The sequence below is a fragment of the Neodiprion virginianus genome, chromosome 4, assembly GCF_021901495.1.
Source record: "Neodiprion virginianus isolate iyNeoVirg1 chromosome 4, iyNeoVirg1.1, whole genome shotgun sequence".
In the NCBI taxonomy this organism is placed as follows: Eukaryota; Metazoa; Arthropoda; class Insecta; order Hymenoptera; family Diprionidae; genus Neodiprion; species Neodiprion virginianus.
In genome coordinates, this window is record NC_060880.1 from 16,322,732 (window position 1) to 16,332,833 (window position 10,102).

Here is a 10,102-nt window from a genome sequence, read left to right on the forward strand (position 1 = left end):
ATTACTATTATTATTATTATTATTATTATTACTACTACTACTACTACCACTACTACTACTACTACTACTATTATGATACAACTATAGTTAACTAAACTGTAACGCAACGTAACGTGTAACGTGTAACGTAAGAGACCTACCTGTTTTCCTCTGTACTCTACATAATATAGGTATATATATATATGTGTGTGTGTACATTTATATATATATATATATATGTATATATAAATATATACATATGCATATATGTATACATATATATGTAATATAATATAACATAATATAATACAATACATTATAACACATTATGATACTAAAGAAAGGAGAGAAAAGAGCAAAGTGAAAGAAAATTAAAAGATCAATCCAAAATAGAAGGAAGAAAAAAAAACTAAAAACGCAGAGGGAAAAAATTGACAAAAAAAAATTTTTTTTTTAAATAGAAATTGAAGCGATGGAAAAAGATCGAAATCAATTTGGAATTCTTATATATATATATATATATATATATATATATATATATATATACATCTACATATATATATTATAAATATAAATAAAATGTTGAAGAACAAGATTATTGAAGTGTGAAAAGATGAAAAGAAGTGATGAAGATAAAATGAAAAAGGTAGATGATAATAATAATGATACGAAAAAATAATGTGTATCCCTTACCGCCCCATCATCTGAAAATTCCATTTTGCCCCCCTTCTGCGCCCTCCTCGCCGACACCGCCATTTTTATATCCCAAAAATTAACTCCCACGGACATATTCATATACACTTATACATATAAATACGCATACGATGTATTATGATAATTTCTTATGTTTCTATTTCCTATTTATTTGTATAGTTATTCGTTGTATACTTTATATAGCCATAGGCGGTCCGGAAAATTGACCGAACGGATAAGAAGGAGAAAAGAAAAGAAAAGAAAAAAGAAAAGTATCGAATAAACATTCCGGACTGTCCAAATATGCCAATCAAATCCTTGTAACTGAATCAAAGGTGTTATCAATATGATTATATTATTAGTTGAAATTATTATATTCTCATTCATTATTTAATTGTAAGTAAACGACCTTTCCTTCAATTTTAATTACTGATTATTATTATTATTAGTTTTACCGTTATGACTTATATAGATACCCTCCTCCCCCTCTGCGCGCGCGCGCACACACGCACACAAACACACACACATAGAATTCAAAAATGCCACACAGTCAGAAAAAAGAAAATGAAAGAAGATAAAGAAAAGAAACAATCAAAATCGGTTTAAATTAATGAAGGAATCTCAAACATTTGTTTTTTTATTTTGTTGGTTTTTTTGCGAGTTTTCTCATTGTTTGTATAATTCGCATCGTAAGGGGTCAAGTTATTAATAAATGTTTTCAATAAAAATTATAAAATCATCATCATCATCATCATAATCATTATTATGATTATTATTAATATACGAATATACTGTCATCTATATATAGGTATTATTGTGTATACATGTATGTACAGGAGACCGAAGACGACATGAATATGTGTATTTTTGTGCGCTTTGTCGGAAGATTCTTTTAGTTCGGTTTTTTTTTCATCTCCGTTTTTGTCTTTCGAATCCTGATCGTATGGTGTGTATATATATACATACCTAAATATATATATATATATAGAATTATATATATATATTATATATAGCGTTATATATATATATAACCCAAACGCTAAAAGTGGTTGAAGAAGAAAACAAATAAAACTAATAATAAATATCCCAATACCCGAAATACAGATAGATATGTATACCTACATATTTAAAATACATTATACATCTACGAATATTATGTACAATCTTCAGATTATTAATAATAATAATAGTAATAATAATAATAATAATAATAATATAAGTGACGAGTAAATTTTTAGTTTGTAGTTGTTTGTATAAATTGTCGTTATCGTTGTTATCATTATTATTATTGTTATTATTATCGTTACTATCTTGAGTTTCTTTCTTTAACTCATCCTTTTGAAATAGGACCCATTGATCCACACATGTTAAGCAAATCTTGGGTTTTCGACAGTCGTTAAAAGAAGCAAAAACAAAAGAACGATAAAAAAAACAACCAAAGAAAACAGGAAAACAACTGATGTACCATGCATTTAGAAGAGAAGAAATTAAGAAGTAGGGAAAAAGTAAAGAAATAATAGCTTCCAATTTATAATAGCGTTATTTCTAATCCCTAATCAATGATGTAGGCATTTGATGGTTAAAGAGCAACAACAAATTGCAAACAATAATAAAATAACATGAGCAACAATGATACGGCGAGATGAAAAAGAAAAATGAGGCGACGAAGGTGACATAGGGAAGAAATAAGGGATGGAAAAACGGATGGAAAATTAGTAAGCTACGGGGGAAAAAATCATATGGCCCAAGAATAAGGCAAACCAATTCAATTCTTTTATAGAATAATGTGTGTGGCCGCCTGAGCGTTTACCAATTAGGTAAGATCAGTACTGATTCTTTGATATTAAACACCAGTCATTACATATTTTGATGGTCGTCGATCTTGCCTGCGATTTGTATGTATAATACCAACAGGCTCGTAGTTTCCAGTCTTTTTTTCCCCCAACATTTATTGAATTCAAATGATTCATCGAAAGGTGGTAATACTGATGATAATAATAATAACGATAATGATTATTTTTAGGAACAACGTGTAAGTTATTTATTTGAAAGATACAACTTTCGGTAATGAATCGATGTAACTTTGGTAGGGGAGAAATTGTAACTGCGTAAAGAAAAAAAAAAAAAAAAAGTAAGAAACTTTCAGAAGTGATTATAGAAATATTTGGAATGGCTCAGATTTAGTAACAATTTGTACAACCATTATTATTATTATTATTATTATTGTTATTAATGTTAATATTAATTTTGAAAAAGTAAGAGTGACAAAGATGAAAACCGTACTAATTTTTCATTCAGCGCGCGTATTTTCTAACCATACTTTACTACAAATTACAACGAAAAAAAAAGAAATTATTAAGAGAAAAACAAAAAGATTCGATGCTTCGTCATTGGAATGCAATGTTAATCGATCGTTTAAGAAACTTAAAATCAGCACTTGTTGCAACTATCGCGGGATTAAATTTAATTAGTGTATTTATTTATTTTTTTTTTCTCTATTATTTTCATTTCCTTTTCATTTCGTCGTCCTGTTTTCTAATCGTTCGAGGGAAAAATAATCATTTTATTCCGCATTGAGAAAACTTATCATAATTATCGTACTACGCGAATAGATACGTACATCACAATACGTCATGCGTATATCATACACACACACGCACATGCACGGATACACGCATAATAAATGAAAATAATAATAATAATTCATTCATTTATTGACTAACTAATAAAGATATAAAAATTCGAATTATCTCTCTAGTTATACGTCTCTAGTCACATACATACATGTATGATAATGTATTTATCGTCTTAAAATAAGAAGTACACGTAACAAATGGGAAGAGAAGAAGAGGAAACCTTATGATTGATAAAGTTTAACGTTAATTTGTATATAATATTCATCGTTATAGGATTAATTCATCGTTTTTTAACTATCAAACCCGCATCAATGAAGATGATCGCAAAAACACTTTTTCAATCTCTTTTTATATCGGAAGAAAAACCGCGTAAACGAGAGAAAAAAAAAAATAAAATAATAATAATAAAAAATACAACCGCCAGTACGAAAATTAGAAATACTTTTACCGACAGCTGTAAGTATGTAGTAAAAATTGAATAGATAAATACATTGAAGTTTAGGAGAGAAGTGAAACGAAAAAAAGTGGTTCACAGGAAAATTTCTATTTCGATTAATCGCAATTACCGTTTTTTTTACCTATATTCAATTTGTCGTTGTTTTTCTTCCTCCGTACGTTCTTTTCAGTTGGTCGGCGTTGAAAAAAAGGTCGAAACAACAGCAACTATTTAAACTGTTTTCACACGCTCTTCGTTTAGTACGAGTACCTTGAATTTTATATTATTCGATTTGATCCTGCAAGAAATTAGGTATATCGTATACGATATAATTACACATATACACCGCATTTGCATAATTTATAATTATATACCGCAGTCTCGTATCTATCTTATACATACATGTAACATCGCAAACTCACTATTATTATTATTATTATTATTATTATTATTATTATTATTATTATTATTATTATTATTATTATGCGTATAATATACTATATTACAGATATCCAGATAAAATAGAAATATAGGCATACGTGACGCGTTTACCTATCGTTACATTATTATTATTATTATTATTATTACTATTATTATCCATTCGTTGTTATAGGTATACATATTTATACAACATAATAATAATTATTTATTAAGTAGTGTAATACAAACATGTAGCGGGTCCTATTTCAATCAGAAGGATGATGCGTAAGTGATGTAATTATTTGAAAGAACGGGAAATGGGGGTACAAGTATATAACCGGATTCAAGGAAGATTTGCAGGAAAGTGTAATTTTAATTTTATCGCCGATTATATTATACGCGTGCGATAAACTAAACTTTATAAATTCATACGTATAATAACGGTAACAATAATTTATATCTTTCTACGCTTGTTGTTATTTTTGTTATCACAAATTATAACGTCGCTGTCACAATCATCATCTTCATTACTATTATTATTATTATTATTGTTGTTGTTGATATTATTGTTATTACCCGTTTAATCCTGCTGCTGCAACGCGTAGCATAACGAGATTCTATTAGGCATTATGTGTGTGCGTGTGTATGTCTGTGTATACTTGTAGAGAAAAAAAAGAGAGAAAGAAGAAACAATTAGAAGTATGCAGAGTTTTTTTTTCTGTCATTCATATTCTGCTGAATTGAATGAAAAGAAAAAAAAAAAAAAAACTTTTCCTGCATATCATCATTTTGCTACAGTTTGTCTCGTGTTTCATTTTCCATTCATTTACGCGATTCTTTCAAATCAATTATACGTACATGTATCAATATATTGCAGATTAAGCGTATAATACAGTATATTATACGTATCATACATACGTGCGATGTATATGACAAGGAAGAGGATAAAAAGATGATGGTGAAATAAAATGAAAAAATCGCTCAGGGGGAATTTGCAAAATCGTACTTTCAAACGGAAATTGTTCGACCAAATTTAGTGTGAACAATGATCAACAGAAACGACAAGAAAGAACTATAATAATATTAATAACAATAATAATAGTGATAATGACATTTTAATTATCGATATTTACGCGTTAATAACAATATTATTAATTGATTACAAGAGGAGAATAAAACACACGGGAAAAACGAAAAGAAAAAAAAATTACGCGTTACGTGTGAAACGTTGCTGCAGTGGGGCCGTAATTTTATATATATATGTATTTTAAAAAAAGTCCTCTTTGAAATAACAGCAAGATAGAAATTTTTTTCACCTGTAATTGTTCGTCAATGGTGAAATTCACCGATTCACTTATCAGCAATCGTGAACGGGGCGCGGTTATACATACACATAGGTATGTGTAATAGGGTTATAAATAAACAATAACGTAAGAAAAAAAAACACAAAAAGACAGAAAAATGTTTTCTAATATTGCTGATAATTTAAGTATGAAAATTGGAGAGATGATATCTTTTTCCGTTTTCTTTTTCAATTTTTTTTTTCCCTGCATACCGATAAATTTTTTTTTTTCCGTTCTCACATTAGTAACCGTAATTTACGGAATCTACTCCATACACCTTTATACATACATAAATATACATATAATATATAGATTCGTCGTGCAATTCGAAACTGTGGAAGTATATTAGGACATATATGTATAGTATATATACATATGTACGTATATGAAATTGAAAAATAATAAATTGTGTGATCGGTATAAAAAAAACAAAAAAAAAAAAAATAAAAAAAAATAAAACAATATTGCGGTGCAAAAATAATAATAATAATAATAATACATATTGTTTGTACACATGAATGTATAAGCATGATGATACGCCACATACATACATTATACTATATGAATATAATGGTTATAAAAATAACATATAATATATATGTATACAATATATTATATACATTATATATATATATATGATATATGATATATATATATATATATATATATATATATATATATATATATATATATATATATATATATATATATAACGAAAAAAGTCAGAAGTGCAAAAAAAAATAAAAAAATTATTAATCACGTCGCCGCCGTGCAGGATGAAGAATTTGGAAAAAGGGGGGGGGATCCAAAGAGAGAATAGGAAAGGAAAGACGAAGAAATGAGTGAATTATATAATTGAATAAAGATTCATCTTAATACATTATATAATAATCAGAATACTAATATGGTTTGATTATATGTATATGAAATTAGGCTATAGAAAATACCTACGATTAATAATCATTATTGTATACTGTATACGTGATCGTGCGAATTATTATTTTACGCCTGCAGTCGGACGTACAATTTATGTATATTATAATATTAATATTATATACATGCATACAGCTGTAGAGGACTTAATATACGTTAAACAAACTATAATAATAATAATAATAATAATAATAATAACAATTTAAATTATTATACGTATATGCACAACTAATTTACTCCAATCCCCCCCACCCCCCCCACACACACCGTCTTACGGACGCGGTTATGTATAAAACAAATCGCGCATCGCTTAACGGTGGCCGAGTCTATATGTAATAATAATAATAATAACAATACTAATAACAATAATAATGATAATGATAATATGGGTTATTTATAACAATAATAACAATAAGGTGAATAAAATGATAATACAATTGAAAAATTCGTTCCAAGAACGATATTATTATACCTATATTTATACCACTAAACTACTATACATTTATAATATATATATATATATATATATATCTTTCTGTATGGATACTGCTATGTACGCGATTGCACTGTTTTTTCGTCAAAAACCCTTCGTATTCGATCCGAAAAATACATATATGTATGTATGTATACACACACGCGCACACATACACACAGGTAGGTATATACATATATAATCACGTCAATTCTCGGAGTTGACGGAAAATAACTTAGAGTAATACATGTACGCATAATTTGTAAGTATGTGTACGCACACCCAATATGTTAAACATACCTGCATTCGTATTGTATATTTATATGTACAACGTATATATACGTATATACTGATATACAGAGGGCTCAGGGCTCGGCCACTGCCTACGTAATAACTTCAGGCTTGATTCTCTTTCTGTGCACAGCGAGGGATGTGCGGGGAATCTGTATCTATTTATTTAATAAATGCTGCGGAAAGATGGTATAAAAATTGTATGTGAAAAGTGGGGGAAGAAAAAAAAAAAAAACTGCTAGCATTAAGTAAATATAATAACGAAAAGAAATGAGCAAATAAATAAAAAATTAAAATGAAACAAACAAATCTATACAACATTAATATGTCTCTAGTATTTATTATTATGTGTAGTTTTAGCATTATTATTGTTATTGTATACGTGCGTACATAAAACTATCGATCGTGTGTATTAAATCTTATCATATCGTATATCAATTATACGTACATACATACAAATATATTATGTATTATACACATATACGAGCACCATCGAGAATATTTATTATCGATCGTTGAAAATCGCGAATCGACACTTTTATCATATGACAACGTTACCTATTGTTGTTGTTGTTGTTGTTATTATTAATTATATTATTAGGTGTATAATTTCGAGCTGGATCGTGATTATGTTTCTCACAATAGTTAGTGACACGATATCGCTATTTATTACTATTATATTATTAATTACTTTAATTTTGTCGCGAACAAACAAGTTTTGCGGCAGGTCACAAAACAACCCACCGATTAAATGCATGCCCGTGATACGTGCATGTATGTATATAATATACATGTGTTTGTACATCCCTGTGATCAATAATAATAGTAATAACAATGATGAAGATGATAATAAAAGCACCAGAAGTGTCGATGCGCAACGCTAATTACGTATAGTCGTAATATAAATTGATAAGTATTATGCGTATGATAAAAATTTATGGGGAATCAAGAGATCGAGAAAACATACGTATGGGGACATATGTATAACTATGTATAATGTAGAGATACCAGATTTATAAAATCTTATAATATACATATTATATGTATCATCTTGACGAGGCGAATGAAGAAGCAAGGAAGTGAGAGAAGAAAGGATTTATTATTATTATTACCGCCGTCATCGGATGATCGCCCGCCTAATGGTACAAGAACGTGCGCCGTTGTACGACACTTTACCACGCGTGAATGTAAAATGGCAATTTTTTCTTTCCTCTATCGTATTTACGCGAAAAACATGAGGATACGTTCGAAAAGGTCGAAGTTGAAAAACTGATGAATTAATGGTAAAAAGTCATCGCGAACTTTATAAAAAATAATCACGTTCCTTGGTGGTGTAAGGTACCACGTGTAATAGTAGAATGGCAGGTTTACGATTTTTTTTTCTTCTCGTGAATCATATTGTTAATTAACGGTAGATGGTCGTACGTACCGGCGGTTACGCCGTTTCATTATTAACCGTACGACAAAAGAATCATTCCAACCAATGATACGTAAGGTCGCATGTGCGTTTTTTTTTCTCTCAACCCACGCAAGAATTTTCGACACGCGAAGATATTTCAATTTTAAACTGTTTGTGTTTAGAAAAGTCGGGAATGTTTTTGCACAACGCGGAAGACGAAGCGTTTATTTCTTTTATTTTCCAATACTTATTAGCACTCTTCGGTTTTCCATTTCCTAGATGATTCTCGCCTAATTCTAAGCCGCGTTGTAGTTCTCAGCATCCGTTTAAATTTTGTTATTCAGCTTCGTCAGCGGACGCTCTCGCCCCCGGTATTCGAGTACGTAAGGGAGCTCTCCTCCGGGTCGAATCTCCAGTTGTGGATCAGCTTTCAGCGAAGCTGTTACGGAACGACGCTCAGCTATACGTATATATCTCTTATTATCGTATTTCAAGGAGTTAAATTAGCAATTTCTCATTGACACCCTACCTTTGTTCAATTGATTTATTCTGTTGTATTGAGAGTACGTAAGGTTTCATTTTGCATTCAATGATTACCGCAAAGCGACTACGATCCCTTTAGCCTGCTTCTAGGCCAGAAACTCATCTTCGCAATGTCTCAGTCGATTCTCCTCTTGCTGGCTAACTTTAGTTTCTCTCAGCCTCAAGGCCTACCGTCACAGACATATCATCTTAGTAAGAATTATTCATTCCTTGTTAATTCAACATTATATTCAATAAACTTACTTCTCAATAACCTTCTGCAGCCACCTCGATTCTTAATAACAAAAAATGTTCGTTACGACTTTATACAGTTACGTTCAATATTGTTTGTTGAGAAAATAAAAAATTTTTTTTTTTAAGTCTACCCGAAATCGATAGATCTTTATGTTTCGATTTCGAGTTTTAGCGCCGTTTACGAGAAAAAAATCAAAAATGGCAGATGCGACCTTATACCATTTATAAATGTGATGATTAACAATGTATTTTGGTGCCGAAAGGGTGTATCCACCGAACACAAGGCTTTAACCCTTCGTTGCTTGTTTCGGCTAATTTTACTGTAGATATGCGTATTAATTGCTTTTTTACTGAAAAACAAAAAATAATGATACGCTCTTTAACACCAAATTCACACTCTTGGCGCATTCCTTGTACTATTAGACACGCGATATATTTATGATCGTTGTGTGTGTGTGTGTGTGTATGGAAAATCCAACAAAAACATCTAAATAAATAGGAGTGAAAATTATAGGCCCGTTGATACCACAAAATAATGTAATAATAATCATAATAATGAAATCCATTTTGTAGATGTGAGTTTGCCTACGTAATACACGGAGGGAAAGGAATTCTTGAACGAACAAAATAGGTTTCGTTGGCGTGGACATTCACTTCAATCTAGTATCCCTCATTTGTTCCAAATACGATCACTTCAATTCATCAATTTCGATTTAGTTGGTT